Raw genomic sequence first — 25,261 nt, 5'->3', positions numbered from 1 at the left:
AGTTGCTGTAGAATCAGTAACTGTTTTGTAAGCTAGTCTCATTACAGACCTACTACAGTAATTGATTTGCACAGTGGCCATGTGGTAACTCATAAAACTTTGCACAGGGGTCCCAATTCTGCAAATATTTCCTCCTGTACTTAGCGGGGAACAAAGTACCCTCTGGAAGTCAATGAGTTCAGCCACGCTCCCAGCCTGCGAGCAAGCATTAGGAGGATCAGATCATTGCATTGCAGCCTTTATACCACAGAAAAAGTGTTTTCCTACATTCAATTAATTACAAAATTGCGCCACATGATACCCTTGTGAATGAAGTAGGTGTTTCTGTACCACTCGCTTTGCAGTTCGGGAAGCAGAGCTATGACTCAGAAGTGCAGCGAGCTGCTCGAGGTCACACAGTAGCTCAGTCATAAATAGCACCCAGGTGCCCAACTCTTGCCCAACATTGAGCTTTCTCACACTGCTTCGACAGTATTTTGGGAGCTTGACTTCAGCTTCAAAGATGTTTTGAACCCAGTCAGTGTCTGGCCTCTCCTGCATCCTCTTCACACACCCCTTCACCCAGCCTGCTCCGAACCATGGTGCCCCACAGTTCATCGCCATCCTCCCACCTCTTGGTCCTCAGCTGGTCAAGCCAGGCACAGACATCTCCTTGTTGGCACTGGGGTAAGGAAACACGTAGTAACAGGCACCAGATGAGATGCAACAAGCAGCATAGCAACGCAAACATGGCAATGCATAGCAAATAACACAAACTCTGCAGCGGGGAGGCTGACAGATACCAAAGCAGCCCATGGTCATGGGTGGCTGCTGCTTGCTGGGAAGAGGCTGTCAGGGTCCCCCCGCAGGTCCAAAAAAGGTGCATCAGGAAGCAAACCAGCTGAGGAAGTAAGTACCTGCAAGTCAAAACAAAACATCTTTCTACAGCTCTAACAAAAAAACTCCTGCCAAAGACGCCACAAATCCAGTCGTCAGATGAAAGACTCCACTATCACACGTAACCTGGAGGCAACAGCTTCACAGCACTTTGGTAACCTACGAGCCTTTTACATCTATATCATCCATCAGTAAAATACAAAGCTAGGTCATTCAAATGCATCGCAAAGCCCATGCACTCCGTGAAAGATTTTGAGCTAGCTGAGGGTCAGCTATTTGGACTCAAGGCAAGATTTCTGGGCTCTGCAGTGGTGGGAGCTTGTGGGAATTGAGCTTTACAGGACTGGACCCCAAGGAAGAAAAAAGCAAGAGCTGCAGACCCTCTGGCTTTGCAGAGGCTACAATCCCAGGACAAAGCAGAGCTGGAACAAGTCTGCATCACGCAAGTCAGATGAATTTCTAAAAGTGCCATAAAATTAATCCCAATAAGATTAAAGTTTAGTGATTCTGAGAGACATCAGATAGTACAGCATCAATGGTCTGGGATCACGAGAGCTGAAGGCTATCTCATTATGATATTGCTATAGTCATCTAGGAATATGAGCAAGTCTCTTAAATTCTCCATGTGTGTCTGCCACACAATAGGATACGTCTCTATTGACTTCATCTGTCCAGGTTATTGAGTCATCAGAGCACAGCCTGTTCCTCAGCAGTACAACACCCACCACAGCTGTAAAGCCTGTAGTAGATAGCCTCTGACAACAATCACATATTTAATGCTGGCCTTTATGTAGTGTAACAGATATTACTAAATCATCTTGATGTTTGGTGTTTTTAAAGCAAGGAATCCTTGTTTCGTATTTGAAGCCAATTCTGGTCCAAAAGAGGCTCATTTGCCCCACCGGGAGGAAAGGCACTGTGTCATAGCATCTTTTCTAGTGATCAGACCAGGCTGTGAAGAATCAAGCCTCGCAACACCTTTAATAACGATGTACCACGACCGTGCAGTATCACGCCTCATGTAAATCTGTGCTGTTCCCCCTCCCTGTTACCTGCTTTTCACACCACCTACTTGAGGGCTGAGGGGGATGGGGTGCTTTTTTTAATATTTGAACTCAATTCTGATAAGTACTGTACACTCACTGAAATATCAATATACCCCTGGTGACCATCCCTGCCAGGTAATTAGGTTTGTTGCTTTCAAAAAAAATGAAAGCAAATAAAATTAAAAAAGTGTAATTATGGTTTGGAGAGCACTGGTCTCAATTTTTCCGTTCTCAAAAGTCCTCTAGGGAAACAAAGAATGAGAGCTACTTATTGATTGCATCCTCCTGGCGCTCACACACAAGACTTGCTGGAAAACAGGACCCCTTGCTAGAAATCACCACTGTCCTCAGCTCCCCCAGGGAAACAGGGAGGGGGAAGCAGAAGAGAAGGCACTTGAGTGTAAAAGGAAAAAAAAAAAAAAAAGAGAGAAAAAAAAAGAGGGCAACAGTTTCGGCTTTCATTATAAGCACTGTTATATCAACAATGGCTGGGGAACAAAGGAAGCCATTTCCACTAGTTCCTGCTTCAATTAGTTATTTGAACTAGTGAAGATTGTGCCACTTTATCTCCCCCTTGTAACATAATCATTGTATTTTACATCTCATGAGAAAAAAGGCCTGCCAGAGGACATTATCTGGCTCTGGGTCATACATCACAGGAGATAACATCGTTATTCATGTCAAAAGGGATGATCAAGGTCTTCCTGTTTTATCAGCGATTAGCCAGGAAAGAAAAGCTGCTGCTGCTGCTCTTGGCAGGTAGCCAGGCGCTGTATGAGTATTACCATAGCGCTGCAGCCAGCACCGCTCACCCTGCAACTGTGCTGGGCCTCAGAGCCGCGCAGGAACGGCTCTTTCAAAACCATTAGCATCCTGGCTGATAGGGAAGGCGCTGAGCTTTCATTAGCCAGCAGCAGCAGGACATGGCCTCCTCGAAGAGAGGGTCTGATCCTGCTCCCAACCTGCAATACTTGTGCTCTGGCACACGCCGCCGTCTGCCTCGCTGGGTTAAGACGGAGGGAAGCTGTCAGCCAAGCCAGGTTTTTAGCAACTTAGGATGGTCTGGGAGGCACCTAAGTCCCTTGGGCTTGAGCCAGGCTGCTCTCCATCCCCAAATGCCCTCACCTTGGCTGTCGCCATCTCCCTTTCCTTCCATCTGCCGTTGGTACCGCTCTTTCTCATTCTCCCCTGCAGAATGCACTGCGTTAAAGCTGGGGTAGAGCTCAGCCTCTGGCTTTGCCACTCACTGAATTATTCCACTTCCCAAGCACCTTCCCTTGAGCTCAGAGCTCTTCACTCCTGAATGCTTAGCATATTCCCAATTTAAACATCTTGAGCAGTTTACCTACTATCTGAAAGCAACAGTAAAACCTACCCACCTTATCTCAGCTACAAGCCCAAAGGGAGTTAGAATTCAGTGCCGTATGTCTCGAACGCCAACAAAAAGAAGAAAAACACTGCTGTTTGAAAAATATACCATGTTGAACTACAGGGGTATATACCACAGTGTCTTCCTGAAGTGACTTAGCTTTATATGCCTGATGCAGGGTTCATTGAACCAAGAAAGTCTTCCACTCACTGAGCTCCGGCACTGTATCCTTTGGCAGTAACACAGGGTCATGAAAATTCAGCGCCCCAGATCATCAGGCAAGACCATCTGAACAGGCTTGTACTGTCTTCTCCCACTCAATTGACAATACAGAAGTCCTTTCACCATTAGTACTGTTATAAAGCAAAACACATAGAAGATCCTATGTGTGAGCTGGATAATTCATTTAAAACCAAATCTGTACAAGTTTTAAATGTTGCTAAAATGAAAAAACTGGCAATGTGATTAACAAGCACAAAAGCACATAAGGAATACATAACCTCCTACTTTGGGGAAAAACTTCTTTCAAGTGCACATTTTGGACAAATCCATTGTGTGGGTCTTATACCTCTCCCCAAACCACCTATCGTTGGCCAGAGATGAGGGAAGATTTGCTGTAGCAAATCACTCAAATAGTTCTTTCAACAACAGTTACACCAGCTCCCAGCCTAACACGTAATTACGCTGTTGCAGCAACCAGCCTGAAACTGGAAGAGCGTTAATAGCAAAAATAAAGTGTGAACCAAAACTTATTAAGCCTTGCGATACGTTAAAAATAATAACAAATGAAATCTGAGAGCAAATTCCATTTCCCTTCAAAGGCAGATAACATTAAAAATGACTCAGCAACTATGAATCAGGACAGGAAACTTGTCACAGAGCCAGTGATTGTAGCTCCAGTGGAAATGGGCACGAGGGCTCTGAATTGCGGTCACTGGCACGTTCATCATCACTAATGCTGCCAAACACAACGTGTGACCTGTCTGCAGAGCCGCACAGGACAAGCTCACCAGGAAGAACTTGAGAAAGTCAGATGTTCCTCCAGATGAGTTATGAAAAGGAAACATAACTGCTCAAACAGACCACAAAAATAAGCCAGGTTAAACCAGCACAGCTGGGGCTCTTGCAGGTCACACAGTTAAACAGAAAAACAGCAAGGGTTTGGGAGCAGAGTTTTTTTAGAAGGGGTTGCACTGAAAGGCTGGGTGATGACCTGTTCCTGTCTCAGATGCTGATCTCAAAGCAGTGCTTTCCTCCTGCCCACCCACAAGGCTAAGGCGATGTTATAAAACAACTGTCCCCAAATGGTAGGCAAAGGGAACCCCGAGCCTTCCAGAGCTTTTGAGTCTGGACACAAAAGGACTCTAACTACAGAACATCTTGTCTGACCACTGACAGCTGAGTCATCCCAGCTTGCTTTCAGCAGAGCCGTGGCTTGGGACTGCCACAAGGCTCATGAAACCAGGGCTGGGAGCAAGCGCAAGCCTGGAGCTTGAGGAACCCAGTGCAGCTCAGACCCAGACCCTCCTCCTGCTCCCCACAGCAACAAGTGCAGGAGGTCCTTACTGCCTCTACATCTTGGGGGCACTCCATGCCCACAACCAGGGCAAATCTCCACTGGAGCTTTCCTCACCCCTCAGCTGATGTCCAAGCTGCTCATTAGGCAAATGATGGGAAGGCTGAGCTGCACAGAGGGAAGCCACCTCCAATGTCACTCATCAGGACTAAGTCAAGCTGACAGTTGGGCTTCCACCCACAGACATCCTTGGCAAAATACACAGTCCTCATGATGTTAATTTACTAGAAATCATGGGATCCAAGCTGGGAAAGGCTGGCAAGTAAACTCATGAGTGGTTAGCAAACCCTGTACTGCTCTTTTGCAGCAAGATCCAGGAGATCACTGTCTAGATAGAAGAATTCATAACGTTTTACTACAGAGATCATATAAGCCCTGCAACCTTTAATAAAGCAATTGTAATTACAGAGGATTATTATTTTTTAAATCAAATGTTTCAAGTACCAGGTATGTAAAAACACAGTTGCACAAGCTGCCAAAAAGGAATCAAGCAAAATATGTAAGTCTCCCAGTAATTAACATTAATTAAGGTTAATTTGCATAGAATCACTCATAAGATCTAGAAAAGCCAGCCCTGAAGAACTGCCCGGTTTGTCCTTTGGGCATACTAGCCTTGCTCATATCCTGTCAAACCTTATAGCCAAAGACCTCAAAACACCAGCAGAAAGGTAAGGTCCCTGCTGCCACGGGAGGATTCTTATCAAGCACATCGCAACCTGCTTACGGAGCACAGCCGCAGAAGTGACAAAGCAAAACCCATATCTGAGCTCTATTCATTACTGTATTCTAATCTTTCTTTTCTCTTAAAAGGTGGTCCAGATCAACCCTCTGGTAGAGTCCTCCCAGGAAGCAAAGCCTCTCTTGTGGCATTTCCCCGCTGACCGTCGAGCGGTTTCCCCCAGCCCTGCACATCCCATCGGCAGCACCACCGCCCGCAGAGCTCCAGCCCCGCGGATGGGGCCCACAGCCCCCGGTTAACTGGTTCAGCATGACTGCTGGGGTCTCTCCGGGAGCAAAGCCAGAAGCACTGGGCTGGATCCAACCTGGCAGGGCCAACCTGAGCACAGACCAGCCTCTGAGCTGAGCTGGAAAGGTCTGTTACAGATAACTACCTCTACAACTGCCCTAGAAAAGCTTTTTGGGGTTGTGTAATGGATATTCAAATACCAGGGAGATGAAATCCATCTGCAAGGGCTTCTCATGGAAGAATTGTGCACTGTAGAAACTGTACATACTGCTCCCAGCCAAAAGTGTTATTTTGCATGGGCCGCACCACATGGATATTTTTATTACTACACTTCATAAAATATTTCTGAAGTTTCCTGGAAGATACTGTTTCACATGCCACCAAAAAAAGCTTGCTCCAAGCAACTCCTGACACATATGCAGAGGACAAGAAAAAAACCCACACCTAAAGCCTTTTCAAAAGCCATATCCTTCCGTGCATTGCAGAGATAAGAGCCATGACTTGCAATGGATGGGGCCATCACCAGAGTTCCACTCACACAGAGCTTTCCCAGAAAACCACACACTCACTCCATCAGGGGGTTTTCTTGGATCTCACAACCTGTGTAGGACAGTTTCCCACATAAGCTTCTAGATACACCCTGCCAACTGTACAGTCTCCTCTGCTACCCAGTAGCCCCCACCTATAGTCATTCTGTCACTGTTGTAGCCAAAGGGGAACCAGAAGGGGCTCCCCAGGTGGAAAAACCATACCTCAGTGTGCTGGTCAAAGTCCTCCTGGGTAATCAACCCCCCCTGCTCGCACTCCTTCTCAACCTGTGATTTTCACTTCTCTAGTCCTGCAACAGTTGTACATCAACAGACGAGATCCCCATTATCTGAGCTCCCACCCCTTCGTTTCAGGCTGCTTGCACGGACATTGCTCACCGCCGTGGTTTCATATCCTGGATCTGCTCCACAGCATCTCCAGCAACTGGTGTTTGTGTCCCAGCTCCAGACCTGGAGCACCACCTCTCCACACCACACAGGCACTGCGAGGGTCAGCAGTGACAGGGTTAGCACAGCAGCTTCAGCTGGTAGCCGAGGGAATGCACTTAAAAAAAAAAAAGCAGTATTTTAAATAAATGCGGAATGATGGCTCTGCTCAGAAGGGCTGCTATTAGGCAGCAGCTTGAAGAAAAACAATGTGTGATGAAAAAGCATTTTAAGTGGTGCTTGTTTATTCACTGATTTCTTAGGTGATTATCGGCTTGGCATGGGTTAGCTAGGCATATCAGAGCTCTGAAAAATGACTTTTAAGTCTCATACTGTGACAAAATAATAGCTGGCTGATAATGCAATGACTTTTAAACCACACATAACAGGGGATATTAATGAAGATATTCCCCAACTTCTAAATCACTGATATTGATCATATCTGTGTAACAAGGATGGATAGGATTTCAATTTGGGAGTTAACCCAACTGCTGAAATAATTGATTGGAGATGAAAACACTTCCCCATGTCAGTTACCTTTTGCCTCTTTAGAAATGTTGACTTTGAAACACTTTAACAGACTATTAAGATCTTAAAAGAGAACATCCTGAATTCCTCCTTCATGTTTCAGTGTAGCAGATATTTCCTCAACGATTTCTTTGTAAATTTATTACGAGCGTCTCACACAAGTGTTTGGATCAAATATCTAAGTCTGAGAAGTTGTTAATTTTGTGAACCTTAACTGAAATTTTTACCACTGAAAATCTGAGGGGCTTCAGGCAGGATCTAACTATGGGGAAAAAATAATCTACGATTCCTGTATTTCCTTAGGATCCAAAGGAAAACTAGAAGAGAACAGTGTGAAAAGAAATAATCATCATAAGCACGGACATGCAAAATTTCTTTAGTCTGTTATTAAATGATTATTTCATTTGATTCCTTATAATGTCATAGAACAAATTACTATGAGGACAGGATCGTTGTCTCATTGTTGCTGCATAGTGCTGCCAGCGCAGTTAATAACTCCTCCATGGATCCGAACGCAGATACTAGAAGAGACTTATCTTTGCAAGCGTACAAATGGGGGGGAGAGAGAAAAAGTGCTTATCTGTGTCCCTGAAATAGAAGCACAGATTTATAAAGCCCTTCTAAGAATGCATTTACCAGAGCGCCATAATGCTTTGAGATTAATTATTCCAAATAAAAATTATGGAGAATGACACTAAGCAGTATTGATTCCCTGCTCAGTTGCTGTCCTAGCCTTATTTGTTGCTCCTGCCTCCGATCCCATTGCTTTTCCTTTGCTCTCCTTTCACCTCGAGTTCATTCACAAAATACAAGAACCAACAAATAGTTACTCACTTCCTATTTGATCTGAGTTCCCTATAATAAAAAACTTGAAAATAGCATGCGCCAAAAATTAAGATCACTTCCTTCTCTCCCTTTCCTGCTCTGACACGGGTGGTGCAAACCTCAAACTTTAATGTTTGGGAAAGCAGGGCCAGGAGCGATGTGAGCCACGACGATGGCCACCAGCAGCCCCGAAGCCCGCAGGGGTGGCCGTGTGTGGCTCCCCGGTGCGGAGCAGACATGCAGAGTGCTGACTCAGCCCCTTCTTCATGGCACCCTGCCAGGGCAGCCCCCTCCCCTCACAGAGCATCCCTCAGCCCGCGGGAGGAGGACCAGGCAGCTATGGGGCAGGAGGCATTTCAGCCCCACGGGGCCTCGTCAAGCAGCTGCTGGGTGGTGCAACGCAGCGCAGCCACACAGCCCCATTCAAAACCGGCCATAGCTTTCCCCAGTCACATTCATGCAAACCACAGGCTTTGGGAAGATGGCCAAGACCAGAAGATCCATGACTCGCCATCCAGCACTAGCCAGTTTGGATTATACAGATTTTTTTTACCTTTTTTTTTTTTTTTTAAGTAGCCCCTCAAAAGCTCTGCCAATATTTAGGGGAGGAGGGGATATATCTTGGGGAATGAGGTGTTTAAGATAAGAGTGAAGATTTGTGCTGCTTTTTTTGCTCGAGACTTTGCATACACAATCAGTAGCCAGGGGATAATTTATTGACAAAATTTGTGGCAGATCAGACAAGGTGTTTGTGAGATATGGGACTTTGAAAAATGAGGTGCAATTCAGCCTTTGAAATATTCCTCTAACAATTTATTGTAGAGCCATATCTCAAAACCTACTTGGCCTAGAAACTTCAAGTTTGTTTTATTCAAGAGTCCTTGGCTAGATTCAGTGCACAGGAATACTTCAGATAAGGTCAGAGTCTTATTTACTGTAGGCTTCCTCCCCCCAGTCTTTATTTTTTTCCTTCTTTAAGCCATCAAACATTCCTTCAGTCTGGAAGGAGAGTGTAAGACAGGCTTTGCCAGGGGTTAGTTGCTGCGTGGGGACACGGATACAGACACACTAGCAACATCTTTAAGCTCAGTTAGCTGCAGGAGCTCAACTTGCAGAAGATTAATACTTGCTTCCCAACTAGCCGCTGGGATCTGTGCACACTGGCACTTGATTCGCTCTTGCTGGGGCAACAGACACACCAGTACAGACCCATTTCTAAACTACACAGACCAAAATCACTCCTGTTCAGAGACCGCAGACACCAGCCCAAGCAGCAGCCTCCCTGCACGCGGGCAGCCGAGGGGCTCTCCAGGACCAGCCCAGGAGATGGCCAGACAAATCTCACACCATTATAAGGGAAAGAAGACAACAACCTTGACATTTGTCATCAAGGTTTTCTACGTGCCTCATGCCTCAAAAGCTCAACTCCAGCTTCATCTTGACAGTATCCCAGCTCTACAAAGGAATAAGTCTCCCATAGCCCATGTTTAGGGATCTTTGCTAACTCAGATGCTCTGGTTACGTTCAGGGTGTGTCTAGGTAGGAAAATTTGTCAGCATAAACAGAGAGCATCAGCTTTATGATTACACAGTGGGGCAGGTTTCACCCAGAGCAGGAAAGGAAGCTGAGAGTAGAGTTTCTAGAGTTTCATTTCATTGCAGCTATTTTTAGAAGAACAAAAATACAAAGCTGGCAAGTGCTGAAAGCATAACTTCATCCCAGGTTTATGGATGTTACATTAGCTCATTACTGTCTTTTGAAAAAAAGAGAGAACACAAAAGTTCTACAAATTTTCCTCATAGCATGACATCTCCACTTATTTTCTAACATTTAGACAGACACCTTATCTCAGCTCACCTCTCTGATACCAGCACTGGCTTCCGGCAGATAAAAGGCACTCAGACTCCCAGAGTCAGGGTGGCAAAAGGAGGGGGACAACAGCCAGCCCCTTCTTGGTGCATCAGAGGGCATCACCCAGCTTTCCCAGTCAATACTTCAGCTGGGAGCCAAGGCTTCAGGCTCCTCACCCCCTACCACTAGCCCACAGAACCAGCCCCTCTTCTGTGACCCTTTTTATCACCTACTGCTTTATCACTCCTATAAGCAGTTGTCTGCCCTCCTCACCTGCCCCTCATCTGTATTTGCCCTGGACCAGCATTCGCTGTAAATTGCCATCCATGGCAGATGGATTCAATTTATTTTGCCCTTACAATTTCAATAATCAGGTAGGCTTTTCACCTGTCAGCTACCTTGACAAGCAAATTGCTGTTGCAAATAGGAAAAAACCAGTGAGGAGGAGGGGAAGAGAGTGGAGGGGGTGAGGAATGACAAGCCTTTTCCTATCTTGCCCCAGGTGAGTGTTGCAAATTGGCAGCAGCGGTAAGGGAGTCACCCAGGGTTACCGTGCAATGATTTGAGTATTAACAAGCATCCTTGCATTGTTTTCATCCATAATGTATAATTAACCCCTTGGAGCCAATGAGTCTGGCACTGTCATTGTTAGGGCTGATGTAAAAGGCGGCATGGCATGTTGCACTGGGAATTCCTAACAGCCCACCATCAAAGGTTTAATCATATGCAATTTATACCTTCACAGTTTATTATATATTGGAGCTTGCTGGAACCTCTCCTGTTATCGTGCACCAACATGCAACAAATCTGTTTAATCTCCAGTTGAGTGCATTGTCTCACAAGTGCCCTTTCCCCATAGAAAAAAAGCAGTAACAAGATATTTTTAAACAGTCTAGACTGTAAATTGAATAGGAGGAGGCGGAGGCTGAGAATGAAAGGTATGAATGCAGCTCCTTTAATATAGGACAGCATAGATACATAACTTTAACTCTTGCAGCTGCTTTCGAGTACCCAGAGGGAAACCTGAACACAGAGGTTTAATTTTTCTGGGCTCTAAAATGCTTCTGTTAAATATGTATATATTGCTTTTCCCAGATGCTATTTCTCAATACCCAATATATGCATTGTGCCAGCGGGTAAACAGATTAGGTAACAGAAGAGAAATGTTTATTAGGATACACACTCCATCGCAGCAGGCTGCCCAAAGGAAACTGCTGGGACTCAGTTTTTGTAGTGAAGGTGTTAGCTTGAAGAAACTCTGAGCCCTGAGTCCCTCGGTGCTGACTGCTGCACGTCTGCCGGGAGTGCGTCCCCCAGCGACCCCTCCCAGACTTTGGCGTTCGGTGCTTTTGGCGGGACTTTGCTTTGGTTGGTTGGTTCGTTGATGCCTTTTTTGCCTCTGCTGTGCGCTGAGTACATACAAATTTCAGCTATTCTGCAGACAGAAAAGTAGCTTCTGTCCTGGCTCCAGCACTGGTTCTGTACGGGACCATCCCCATGCACAAGCCTGATGAGTTGAGCCTGGGAAAAGTAATGAGATTAGCCCAAACTTCTTTCTATTTGAAGAAATAACAGATTCTAACCATCCAGGGACATAACCCTCTGGCTCTTTTTTGCACTGTTGCTAGTGATGCACCTTTAGAAGACAAGACAAACCCCCCCCCAAAAAATCCCCAGGGGCCAAGATTCTCACATAATCAGCTAAGTCAAGAAGTTGAGATTTAAATATTGCAGAAAATCTCACAACGCTCACAGTCTGGTTAGCAGCGAACTGGGAGAAACTGAAATATCTTTAGTTCCAAATCCAAAAGTTAATCACCCAAAGTACTTTATTGGTTTAAAACAGTCTGCTGAGACAACCGCACCCAAGACAGCCCTGCCTGGACCACCACATGATCCACAGAAAGCAGGCAGATGACAGGGAGGAAAAATGCAGGATTACGTTACAGATGAGGAACAAGACAATTAAGTGACTTGCTTTAAATCACAGGCAATATATAACAGAAATGGAGACTGAATTTAGATGTAGTAAACTGTCGTCCAAGATTGTTGGCATAAAGCTGGCACTCAATGCCAGAGAAAAGCACAGAAGAGTCGCACAGAAGATTCACGCAGAAGTCACAGTGTTAGAAACGACAGGATGGCTCCCAGATAACATACGTAAATAAATCTTCATTGCAAAATGTAGCAGAATGTTTCCCATTGTCACCTTTCAAAGGTAAGGTCTCAGTACAGACAAGGGATGCTTCCAAATAGAGAAGATTCACTGACACTTGTTCTGCAGCGAACACTAAGCGGGGAGTTTATCTTTGCTGTAGCGATGCGGCTGGAGGACTGGGACCGTGTTATCTTCATTCAGGGCTTGGAGTGAGACAGTAGTTCCTCCAGCAACGACTGCAAGAGATAGCAGGATCGCATGGCGTAACATCTGCTGCGGGAAATTTCTTCTCAGGGGATGACTCAGCTCTTCTGCTTTCCAATCTGCAGAAGAAAAAGGAAGGAATTTCAGATTAGACCTTTAAAGGCTAATATGTGGAGAAAGCACCAATACACCATGGACTATTTCCTACCACGTGCTTGTCCTGGGCAGGTTAAGGGGAACGCTCCTCTCCGGCTGCCCTTTAGTGTGGGTTGGACAAACGCCCATCAGGAAAGCTCTGGGTATAATATCACTCCCGTCTCAGAAGAGGGGGACGGGCTAAAGGACCTCTCCAGGCTTCCTCCAACCTCACTGTTCGACAACAGGACCTTCACACAAAGACGAGAGAACAAGTCCATCACAACCATTACAAAAGCCCATCCTGAAAAAGGCAGTGACTGGCAAGAGAGTGCCCTGGGGGGCTGGGTACAAGCTGTGACGATGGTTCATTTGGGATGGATGCTTTCTTCTCGACGTCTGTTCCTATTTAAAAACTGAAGAAAAATTCAGAGCTGGGCTAGACATGAGCATCTCAAAGGCGAAGGCTTGTGAAGTACTTCTCTGACCTCTGCCACATCCCATCTGCAGGGCTGAAAGCAACTGCCCCAGTGTGGGGACCACTGAAGGGACTGTCCCTCAGACAAATCCTGAATAGAGAGAGCTGCTGTGCCCTGCAGCCCCGCTGGATTTTTGGCAGCTAGAGTAAAGGTGTCCTGAAATTATGGAAAACCGTCAACAGTGTTGAATGCTTGTGGTAAAAAAAAAAAAAAAAAAAAAAAGTTGCAAAGAATCCAGCCAGACAGGCATGTTGCTCCATTCCCACTCAAAATCCATCTCACACGCCCCTCCTATAGGCTGTGCATCCTATCTTTAAATCTTGTATAACCACCTCCTTTCTTCCTGCAATACCGTGCTGCGGATGTCTGCGCCGTGCTACCCGGGCATTTTCCCTGGTGGGTGGGAATGAATTACGTATTCATTGCTCCACAATGCAAACTCTCACAGCAGAGGAAGCCGAGGTCACAGAGACATCGTTTGCCACTGCTAACCCTCCACTACGCTTTCACACTGGAAGGTGGGGTTCGAGCAAATATCCTCGCTTCCCACCCCAATACGCCCTCCCAGCTGGATTTACATCAAAAAGCAAACGCAAGAGGCTAAACTGCTTGGTGTAATCAGGCAACAGCTGTAAAAGGAGAAGGAGCAGTGGGCTGCTGAGGAGTGCTGGAATGCCATTCATCTCAGCTGGGGCTGTAAGCGAAGCCAGCTGCTGCTTAGAGGTGGTCTGGAGGGTTTTGTGGGGACCAGCCCACCTCTACAGCATTTTATCCACTGCAAGTTGGATTCCAGCCTTAGGTCTCATCTTCTGCTCCACAGCCAAGCATCAAGTCCTTCGTACCCCTCCTAGGATGGTCAGAAAACAGGGGAAGCGGCCAGGAGGTGGCGAGGGGCTCGGCAATGCATGCCTACCCCTCCTGCGCCCTTGTCCACAGAGCACCGCTGTCCTGCTCACCGCAGGGATGTCCTTCCCACCCCACCGACACCACGATGGCTCATCTCCAGGGTGGTGGGAAACACCAGGGTCTAGAAAACCCAGGTTCAGTACCAGCAGGACTGTCCAGCAAGGAGTTTTCCAATGGTGGGTGAGTTTTCATCATAACATTATAGGTATGAATAAAGGCAATTTAAGAACATGGTAATTGCTTCAGGCAACAAGCAGTTATTTTTCAGTGGGGCGTTCATTTGCTTTCCCCGTGACGTTAGGAATGGTCTAAACTTCTGGTCCAACATCTCCCTCACACTTTGCACTTCAATTCTCTTTCTAAACCTGGCAATTTAGGCTATTCCAGCAAGAGAAGCAAAGAAGAAACCTCAGCTCATCCCCGTCCGAGATGTAGTTAACTGCCTCTGAGAAGAGACAACTCCACCAAGAGAGAAAAAGACAGCGTCTATAAGCTAAAAGCCCTTCTTCTGATTTTTGCAGACTTCTCGCACATCCTTTTCCCACTCCTTTGAACAGCTACTGTCACATCAAAGTTCATAACATCAAAGTTCATAACAGAGCTATCCACCCAAGAGCTAATTCACATACCTCACAACCAGGAAGTAATTTGGGCTTCAATCTCTCTGTTCTGGGACCCATGTTAACAAACCACTCTTCCCAGATCACTCCTTGCGTGTCCAAACCATCTCGCTTTACTACGAGAAAAGCAGTGCTTAGTCAAAGAGATGTTAAGAGGAAATAAGTCATTAAACTCAAAACGTTCAGAAAAACCTCACATTCAGTTTAGGATAAGCAGAACTGTTGTAATCTCGATTGCTTTGGTTTCCATTGCCAACCCTGCAGACACACACACCCAGAAATCAAACATTCCTCTGCACTTTAGAGGAGGGATTGTGACAGAGCAAAAGCGGGTTTTGTGGGTGTGTTTCACTGTCTCCCCTTAAGCCTCTTCTGTTGGCAGCTATTAAGAAATCACTGCACATTATTAAGATATCTCTTAATTAACATTAGCTACATTACACTCCAATTTTTTTTCATAGGCAAAACAGATTTCTTTGCAGCTGCATAATGTCAATAATGCTCTACGAGACGAACCTCAACCTCACATATGTTCAGCTCAGAAAGAAGTGTAGCTTAAATTTGAAGTGTCCGTCACGCAGAAGGAGACCTGATACAGAAACTGTACTTTTCCATCATGTTCTGGCTGCTCCCTAAACGTGAGTGCAATGTACAGACTTTCGGCTGAGCAGAGCACCTCCTAGGAAAGGGTATGGAAGCTATTAAAGTTTAAAATGCAATCACGTGCATGAGAGGGAGGTCATTGCTTCACACCACTTCCAGTTCAGGCAAAAGAAGAAAAAGGGAAAGTATCTCAGCTGATTAGAATAGGTCGATGGAAAAGGAATGGAAAACTGGAGAGGTGGGGGAGACATCCCCAAATGACAGACTGCAGTGACTGTCACTTCGTGTCCACGCGATGCCCAGCAAGCCGGTCGGGACACCGTGACCACTGGCACGTCGCTTACCCTCTCCTGGCCTCGCTTACCCAGAGATGCTGGGTGGAGGCAGGGCAGGGTTACGCACCAGCTCTGCGCAGGGCTAAGGTTTTCTTCATCACCGTTAGCATTTCAAGGCCAAAAACGCAAGATGAGAAGCAGCTCACGTGCAAATAACCATCCACCCGTCAGGGGCCGACCTCCGTCCTTCCCCTGCACCGGGAGCGCAGGGATGCACAGGGACAGAGTGGGAAACACCCCTCCCGCCTCCCACCCTTCCCACGGCGCATCCCCGCTGCACGCTCACCCCGCGCACGCCTGTCCTGTGCACGGCCCAGCGGGAGGGAAGGGACGGAGGTGACGCTTGGGGGATTATTTTTTTTTTTTTAATTATACAATGCACTCAGCTGAATTGTGTGTATCCCCCACCAAAGGAGAGGAGAGAGAGGGGAGTGGAAGGACGAAATCAAACTCCCAGCTACTCCACACATGCAGCTCAAAGCAGGTCAGAAGAAGCTGCCTGCTATATTAACACAAGCAGGACAAACGGTGACGGAGGTGAGGGATGGCCTCGCCCATGCCCCATCGCTCTCTTCCTCACTCTCCACCTCCACAAAACTTTTCCACAGAGATAGGCATGTTATTTTTTAACAGCAAAACTCCAGAGAAATGGGGAGAAATGGTGAACTGTGACTCTCCAGAAGCATAAAGATCTACATGTATTTTTCAAAAAATACTTCATTCTTAACCTGGGTCTCTGTCAAGCTCCAATGTTGGTTGAGACTTGTAGAAGCAATAATTTATAAATTATGAACAGTAGCAAACAAACAGCTTTTTCAGCATCTGCCATTGCTTGTGAAGAAATATATGCAAAGCCCCGGGAACCTCAAGGTGTCAACCAAAGAAACTTGCTAGTACAAGTTTCCCCATCAATCAGAGTGACCAGCGTGTCTAACCACAGCTCAGAGCAGCAGAAAACAAATGCTTCAAACAAGCTGCTCTGCATTTGCTCTGGTGACTAACAGCTCAGGGGGAAAAAAAAAAAGGTTGCAAGCAATTTATGAGTGGAAAAAAAAAGGTAACACTTGAATATTATTCATTGCAAATTATTCATGCTCTTTTTCATGCAAGTAGTCTGTCCATTCATCAAAATTTTTGCTCCATCCAGGGCTGGGAAACAAGCTGTTACTCATTTTTATTTTCTTGTATTGCACTCAAGGTATAATATATAAGGAAAGTCATACTCTGCTGGAACACAGGCAAGGGGCAGAATGAGAGAGAAGCAAAGCTGCAGGCAGCAGAGCTGTGGGGCTGCAGGGCCAGCGCTGGCCCGGGGGGTGAACTCACCAGGGAAGGGCTGTTGCCCACGCAAGGGGAAAGCGAGGCTTCGGGCTGCACCCCTCCTTCGACCGCTGTCACTTCAGACACGTGCTCAGTGGAAAGCAGGGTGCAGCAGCGGCACCCTGCCATCACCTGCAGACCTCCCGCACCCTGCACCAGCACAGAGGGTCCCAGCACCCTGAGGAGCCTCCTTGCAGCCCGTGCACAGCAGCCCAGGGCAGCCCGCGGTCAAAGGCGAAGGGCACGATGCCTCCGCTCTGCAGACCCCGGGCACTCGGTCCTGTCTTTGAGGAGCCGAGACAGTGACCTGGCGGAACGAGCTGGGTGGTGAAAAGCACCTTGGCCCCGCTGCGCAAGAGGAGCAGTCAGCGGCGTGCGCAGAAGCAGACGCGTGCACCTGCACACAGATTGAGTCATTGCATGTGGCAGGTACCAGACGGGTCTTCACATGCATAATTATTCAATCTGCATTTGTGATAATTGCCTGGGCGAATCCGGCACTCAGGCGGGTGTTATCCTGGGCTTGTTAGTCTGCTGATATATATATATATAAAAAAAGAAGTAGTCAGACTTGCTTATGCATTCCTGTTTTGTTGTTTTTCCATTTCATTGATTAAAATGTGAGAGTGAATTTAGCTTTAATGAATGTCAAGGACTCTCTTGCTGGAAGTAAAACTAGTTCAGGCGGTGCTCTGCAAACTTTCCACGCTGGGCTGTGCCAAGGCAGAGCGTCCCGACTTGCTGGGCTCCCTGCCCCAGCCAGCGCTGCCGGCGGGGCAGGACACACGGCGAGGAGGATGCTGGTTCCCCAGCACCGCCGTATCCCGGCCCGGTTCATCCCGGTGTGCTCGGGCTGCTCACCGCCGGGGTGAGGTCAGGCAGCCCAGCTGGAAAACACGCCAACCCGGTGTCCGTAGGAATGCTGTGACCGTCGGTCGGCTCCCGGAGCACTAACCCGGCACAACCCCAGCCCGGCCAGAGGCAGGCAGCGCTTGCAGAGCAAAATGTTCACCTATAGCCCTGCCTTTCTGCAGCAGCTGGGAAGTAGGCTGAAATACAGGAAACATGACATCATTTGCCTTCTCCCAGCACAAGATAGATTAGCTCCTTTGTAAGGGGAAGCAGTGGTGAGAAACACACACCCCCAGCAGTAAATTCCACTATTACAGAGACACATTTATTGGGAGATAACAAAAGAAAGCTGCTTCTGCAGTGACTTTTTGGATAGAAAAAAGGAGACATCTATTTTATTCTTTTGAAGTAGATACTGTGTAGGAAATGGCTAGCTTTTTACAGCTGGCTGTGTTTTCAGCTATAGCTTTCCCCAAACCTGCTCCTGAAGCTATGCGCTATATGAGTCACTCCATCAAATAAAGAGCAATAATAAGTTATTGTGAGCACCAGGCTTTTAGATTTCTCAGTCTCCTCATCTGAAGAATAAAAATTACCCCCCTCCTGACTTCTTAACTTTGTTGGCCAAACTTTAAAGCCGTGGCTGAAAAACCGAGCAAAAGTACTGAGCGTGCTACTGTAGTGCAACCGGTTTCATGTAGTTCAAAGTCAACATTCCTGGGTTCATTTCCCAGCTTTACCATGGCCTTTTCTTTTCTTTTTTTTTTTTTTTTAATTAAACCATCAGCGAGTCATTTGATGAGTTTCTCCTCTAAAACAATTCTGTCCTGAAGGACACCAGAAGGTAGAGAAATTCATATGAGCAAATTGCTTTAAATCATTCTTTGCGTGAATATAAAGCCAAATAAATGAATAATGAAATTAGTTACTCCTTCCTGAAGAGATTAAACTTTCAGGTGAATGTAACACCCCCATGGCCCTCACATCCAATAATTTTTTTAGGATAGAGCAGGAAGCTGGTCAGATCGGGGCCTTTGAAAGGTCAGGTTGGCCACACCAGGTTGCTTCTGGTCAGCCTGGGTTAGTTGGGTTGAGTTCACCACGGGAAGATTTAACAGATTTCCTTCATTCAGGCTCTTGCTACGCTGGTTTCTGCATTTTCCTGTTTCTCATACCAAAAATCTCCCTCGTATCACCCAGCTCCATCCCTGCACCTCCGCTCCTCAGTGGCTTGGATGGCTGGGGACAGGATGGAATGTCCCATCGGTGCCTCTGCAGAGAGGCTGCTTTGGGTGACAAGGGCGACCGTGCTGGTCTGCAGCAGCTGATGTAGCTCCACACCTTGTGCTTCACACCCGCAAAGAAAAAGGAAACCACCTCTCCCGGTGCCTCCAGACACACCGCGAATTCCCACAGAGCCGGGGAGCCTGCCAGGAAGGAGTTTTTACAAGAGAGCAGATCCTAGCGAGGTCTGATTTCTCGCTGGGAAATGCATTATGCATCTGGTACCTTGGGGAATCTGTGGAGAAGGCTGAGTGAGGCTGGTAGTGGGTAGCTATTAAATATATTGCAGCTATTATTATTATTATTACTGTTGAGAAGGCAGGCACTGGGATATCATTGAGGAAGCCTGAAGAGAGGAAATACAGGCAAAACATAAGCAGCACATAGGAAATTAAACCATCTTCGGAAAGCAACCCAGGGAAATGCAAAACTAAAGCGAATCTAGCTAGAACAGGCAATTTTTCTGCAAATGTTTCCACGTTCACCCCATCGCCCGCTCCTCAGCCACAATCAGAGCCCCATTTTGCACTAGAGTGCAGTGTTTAAACCTAGCAGAAATCCAGCAAAAATAAAGGTTATGTGCTCAGTGTGAGATTTTGCAGGCAAAAGAACTCGTTGGCTCCAGCGGTCCCCGGGTCAGAGACACGCTTGTACAGCTTTGGATGGAGCTATTCTGGGAAGGATGTTGGCTTGTTCTCAGCGGCTGTGCTCGTGTTTGGGAATACGCAGGACCGCGATACCCTGAACCACGAATGTTGGTTCACGGAGCTCAAAGTTGCCATATCCCTGTAGGACTGCAGTTTGGCAGAGGGAGGAGGTGGTCCGGGGGAAGGAGCAAGCAGATTGCAGAGCAGGTATTTGTTCCCTGGTTGTGACAGCAATATTGCTTTAAATGCAGTATTGCCTTAGAAATAAGAATTAGGGCTATTCTAATAGTGTCCAGTTTAGAGTCAAAGGCTCCATCCAAAGCCCGCTGAGGAGGAGAGAGATTCCCAGCGTGCCTCAGACGCAGCCCACAGCGCATGTTGCTCTCCTGATTTATTGGAGACTGAAGCTCACACTCCCAGGGGACCCCCAGCAAAGAACAAACCAAATTAAGGCTGCTACCTTTGGAAATCAGATTTCAAGACAACTAACTAATGCAAAAAGATTGCTGTTTGCATCACAGCCGCTAAAACTGCAAAATTCTGCCTGTTATTATTCCTCAGAGATGCTGCGGTAGTGCACATTTCTATTAATACACATGACCCTTTCCACCCATAAATATCCTTCTAGCTTCAGACACCCCTCAGCTCTTTCTGTCAGTGTCCTAGATCTGCTGCTGCTCTAAGAAAAACATACACCACAAGAGCATCCTTGTTATTCCTACTCATAAAGATAGCCATAGGACAGTAGATACCACGTGACCCAAACGCTGTACTTGACGGAAGTAAATCCCTACATTCTCACTTAAAATACGATGGCATTCAGGGCCTCGTGTCAAAATCTGGATCTGCCTGCGCATGGAGCCACGCAGACTTCCAGCAGCTAACCCTGTACAAAAAGCAGAAGGCAATGGAATTGAAACGCTGAAAGCACACTTTTATTTCATTTTGTTGAAAGAAGAAGAACTTTAGACATGTTCCCACTCCTTTCTTCTAAGGAAATCAATGGGACTATTGTCACCATTTTCAAAAGAAGCAAGATCAGGCCTTTCACTGGGCACAGCCAAACAGAAGGAAGCACACTTTCCCTTCCCTGGAACACCGCATGCTGCTTGGCCAGCCGAGCCGCTCTGCGAAAGGCAGCCGAAACCGCTGCCAGCTGCGGCACCTTGGGACCACACCACAGGGGCCAATGGCAAGGAGAAAATTCAGCGTACGTGACTTTACAGCGGCCAGGCCCAGCTCAGGTACTCAAACCTTTCTGGATAGCTGGCAAAGCCTTTCCCCGTGCCTGGGGGGCTCTGCGCTCTTCCCCTCTTGCCGTGGCAGAGCTGAGGACAGAGGTTTGCCGCCCACCTCCCTCCTGCACTCAGAGACAAAGCTCTTTCCGTGCTTCTTTTCTTTTTCAAAGCTCTGTTTCCCAGGGAATTCCAAAAGAAAGTTGCTTTTATACCAAGTTAGACTGGAAGTTTCCAACTGGAGATGCCATTTATGCTGAAACACACACCAGGCTCCAGTGCAGACTGGCCCTCGGCAGCTGGAAATCCGGTGCTGCCTTCGCTGGAGCAGAGCGCAGGGCATCTTTTGTTTCACACGGCACATCGCGCTGGCAATCTTATATCCGCCACCTCCTATTATTTTTATGTGCTTTTGATGACTGAACCATTGCCTGCTTTATCAGGTATTTGCTTCCACAGGACGGTAAGGCACGCTTCTGCTGAAGCTGCTCGGGGAGGTTAACGCACTGCATCATACCACAGAGAAAGGCAAAATCCCAAAGCGCTCCAGACGCAGCTTCCAGCATGCAGAGACGCAGTAGCTCTCCGTCTCCAAACTGCAAATACACCTGTCCAGTGAAGAACAGGGCGAGCAGGCAGCTGTAGGCTCTTCCCCCAAGAGTGGCACTGCTGAGTAGGTGTCCACAGCAGGAGGGTCCCAACAGGAGCCCTCACACAGCTCTCCCCCACCCTCTCCATCACAATATTGATGTGCATTCGATCATTGAGGTGTTAGCAAAGCTGGTGGTGAAGGGGCCTGCGAGCTCCACCGTGGAGCAGCTCCATCCCCTGCTAATGGCCCAGGCTGGCAGCGAGGCCGTCCCAGGGAGAGCGCGGCTCGGACCAGCCCCGCGCCGATGACCAGCTCCAGCCCAGCCACCCAGCAGCTCCCCAGCGCTCCCACCAGCAGCTTTCCCAGCGCATCCCTTCGTCAGCACTCCACGTGCTCAGCAACACAAATTCAACTTGCTTTCATCAGGCTTCTCTGGCCCCAGGCTTGGTTTGTGGGCAGGTCAGGGCTTGTGAAAAACACGACCTAACTGACTGCAGGGTATTTGGTGCTGCTGTGTGGCTTGTTAAAGCAGGCGGGAATTTCGTCTTCCCTCCAACTTCCTTTAAAAAACCCAGCCCCAAGGTTTCTCTTTCCCTAGCCTGCACAAGGGGAAAATTTGGGAGAGGATCTGAGGCAGTCAGATTTGTCTGCATGGGGTTTTAGGGATGTACCTAGTCAGCATCCTAGACAGCATCCTCCTCTCTATGGCACAGAGTGGAGCGATGTTCCACTCGGTCAAACGCTATTCCCCTTTTATATTTTAATTTCCAGCCCTGCAAACAAGTACATCTGCCAGGCTGCATGTAAACAGAATAATGGGTTCGCTGGCCAGCAGGAAGGTATGACTCATTAATTGCTTTACACCACAGTATAGAAAGCCATCAGTGCCTGCTATGGCCAATCTCCTTGTAGAAAAGACTTATATTTGAGTTGTATTTTTCAAAAGAAGCTTCTGTGTGCTCTGCCACTGTTTGCTATGCAAATTTTGGTGTTAATTGCACCAAAATGAGAAACATATTACTTAAATCAGTGCACTCTTCAGATGGGCATCAGTGCCTGTATGTGATATTCTGCCAGATGTTATTTTATTACTGCAGTTTAATACCTAACCATCTGCTTCCTTCTTATTTTGTCATGGTTTGTATTCTCCCTGGGACCTCTTTTCTGTTACACTGGCTTTTATCATCTACATTATGTATTAGTATGGCCAAGGCTAAAGGCTGGCAGCATCCTGAGCGCAGTATTTGTGCAGAGAAGCAAACCAGCAGCAGATCATTAAAGTAGAGCATGGAACTGATACTCCAATTGGACAAAGAATGAAGTTGATAACAAAAAAAACCAAAAAAAAGATAAAATCGGAGTTGAATGTTTGGGGATTAGCTATAGCGATCCAAACTGATATAGAGCACGCTGCAGTCTTGCCAACACCTTGCAACTTGCACCACCCTGTAGCTTAAAAAAACATAATGTTTTAAAGCCTATGAGGGATGAACTGGACAAAATATATTTTATTCATTTATTTGAAATTAGGTTTTTTTGCTCCTTTCTCTTTCCAGGCTGCTCAGTGCTGCAAATGCCCGGACAGAGAAAACAAGAAGAGACAGGAACAGGGATTTTAGCTTGACTTCCCCATTGCTCAGCGCTGTGTTGAGCCCGGACAACTCGAGGGCGCTGAGGTGCATCACAGCAGCAGCACAGCTGCGAACACTGTGGTTGCGTAAGCGCAAATGACAACACAAGGCAGTGGAAAATGGAAGAGAATCTATGAACACTTCCATATTTCAGGAGGATAGCACTGCTAACATCTAGGAAAACCCAAAACCCCTTTGAACATGAACGTTCCCATGTGTTTACCCAAAAACAATGGACAACAATTAGCATTACAGGATATTTGCCTTAGATGTACTCACTCATATCTGAACTGCTTTGATCCCACCTCATAAACTAAATACTTCACTGATTGAAAATAACCTGGACAATGTCACATAGCCACTCTGCAGAGGTCATTATCAAATTTCATTTTTGTCAAATAGGGTCGTATTTCACTGGTTAGGATGTTCTCAATATCTTCCTGAGATACTTCAGAAGGAGCTTCAGTGATTCTCCCACACAGGGACAAGGAAGGGAAGACGTTGAGCCGAGAAGTCACAGGGACATGAAAGCGAAAGCAGCAAAGAGTATCTCTTTCTTATTTTTCTTTCATTTTTAAATACAACTAGAGAATGTCTTTATTTTTTTCAGATCAATTTTACGGGGACATTTTCAAGGGTTTAATGGCTTACCAAAATCCAGGAGCCCTAATTAGCAGTACAGGGTCTGGCCACCTTCCTAGGCTCAGTCTATGTCCCGGAGGCATTTCAACATTCCTGCTCCCATAAGGGAGTAAGATTGTTCAGATAATTCATTTTACCAACACATAAAGCAATATTTTCAATAATTCTGTCTAGTCTGTTGCCATTTTGTTGTCTAGTAGGAGATAATGGATAAAAATGACCTGACCTTTCGTTAGTAAACTTCCACTAGGCTACACATAATATTACTTAGCACTTCATATCTTCAAAGCATTGTACAAATACTAAGTAATGGATCCACATGGTAATTGTCCAGAACAATAAAGAGCAAAGAGCACAGCATTTCCAGCAAGTATCAGGAGCACAAGTTACAGGTCTATCCCCAGTATAAATCTCACTGGTTTGGGGCATTGCATTACACCAGGATCGTGTCCCTGCCATGATGTCCCAGTTTGACCAGTGATATTATAACTGTGCCACGAACACAGCCCTGTAAAGGCCGTAAAAAAAAACCAGTTGCGTAACAGTAACCTATTTCTGGCTCCCTTTCGGTTAAGAATGAAATTAACTTTCAATTGATTGGGAATTAAAAGCATGACAGGGAATATAACCCAAACGCACTGCAGAATGGACAACGGACCTGAGCAGCAGAAGCTCCTGACTCCAACCTTTAAAGCTATTAACCCTGGCATGAATTTTTATTTAGTGTTAATTAGGGGACTGGCAGCAAAAATCAATTAATTAATTACATCTCAGATCCACTGGAAAGCATAATGGAAATCAAAGAGAGCTAGATTATCCTGCATCCATGGAGGAAAGGCTGCTGCAACAGCTCTGGATGATAGCACTCACTTTTTCTTTAAGTGTAAAGAAGTATTTAGACCAAAAAAATATCTGAACAAGATCGTTTCTCCTGGTTGGAAACACCAAACCCTTCCTTGACTTAGCCCAGCCGTCAGGACAATATCTATCCCTGGCCCCTGCTTTCATTTTTGCCTCTGGAGCTCTCTACTCCTGGGAATTTCTTGCACCAATCCTGCAAAGTTCCCCCTCCTCCTGCAGGCTTACAAAGCACCATCCACAAACTGTCCCACAAGTTCAGGTTACGAGACCTCTGGAGAAAGCCCAGCAGGTCCCCAAGGGAGATGTTTCTGTAGGACTCGGAAGGGAACAGCAGCACACATCGTCATCTCCCTGGCCACGTCCATCTGGAGAACACAGGAATTTGGCTATTTCATCTATTTCAACAAAATTAGGTACTGGGTTTGCTTTGCTTTTTAATGCCCAAGGTACAATTAGCTAACTAACATTACTGACAGTGATTAGCGGGTGCTAATTACAATAGAATTTCTGTCAAATTACATGGCGCATAAATATGGCCTGACAGACCAGTTCAATTTTTAGAAAAGAAGGAGCAAGCCGAGGGGCCGGTGGTGCCCGCGCTGCTGGCAGGCGTCTCGCAGGCGGAGGCAGGGCACCACGCGGCAGCGATTAACACGTTGCCCATCTTGTGCCGTACTGCAGGCAAGCGGCTTCCACAGAGGGGTTTTTCTGTGGGCAGGGCAATAACATCTGGTCTTTACGGTTC

The 25,261-nt window shown here is 46.6% G+C and overlaps 1 long non-coding RNA gene across 1 annotated transcript; it reads right to left on the bottom strand.

Moving 5' to 3' along the window:
• Positions 1-11,817: 11,817 nt before the first annotated feature.
• LOC129213801 (uncharacterized) lies at positions 11,818-14,711 on the bottom strand. The gene is made up of 3 exons (XR_008579535.1): positions 14,524-14,711; positions 12,583-12,760; positions 11,818-12,493 (listed from the first exon to the last, which is right to left on the bottom strand). It is a non-coding gene; the product is annotated as an uncharacterized LOC129213801 (long non-coding RNA).
• Positions 14,712-25,261: the final 10,550 nt, after the last annotated feature.

The sequence above is a fragment of the Grus americana genome, chromosome 16 (assembly GCF_028858705.1).
Source record: "Grus americana isolate bGruAme1 chromosome 16, bGruAme1.mat, whole genome shotgun sequence".
NCBI lineage: Eukaryota > Metazoa > Chordata > Aves > Gruiformes > Gruidae > Grus > Grus americana.
This window is presented reverse-complemented; position numbering and strand designations above follow the sequence as displayed.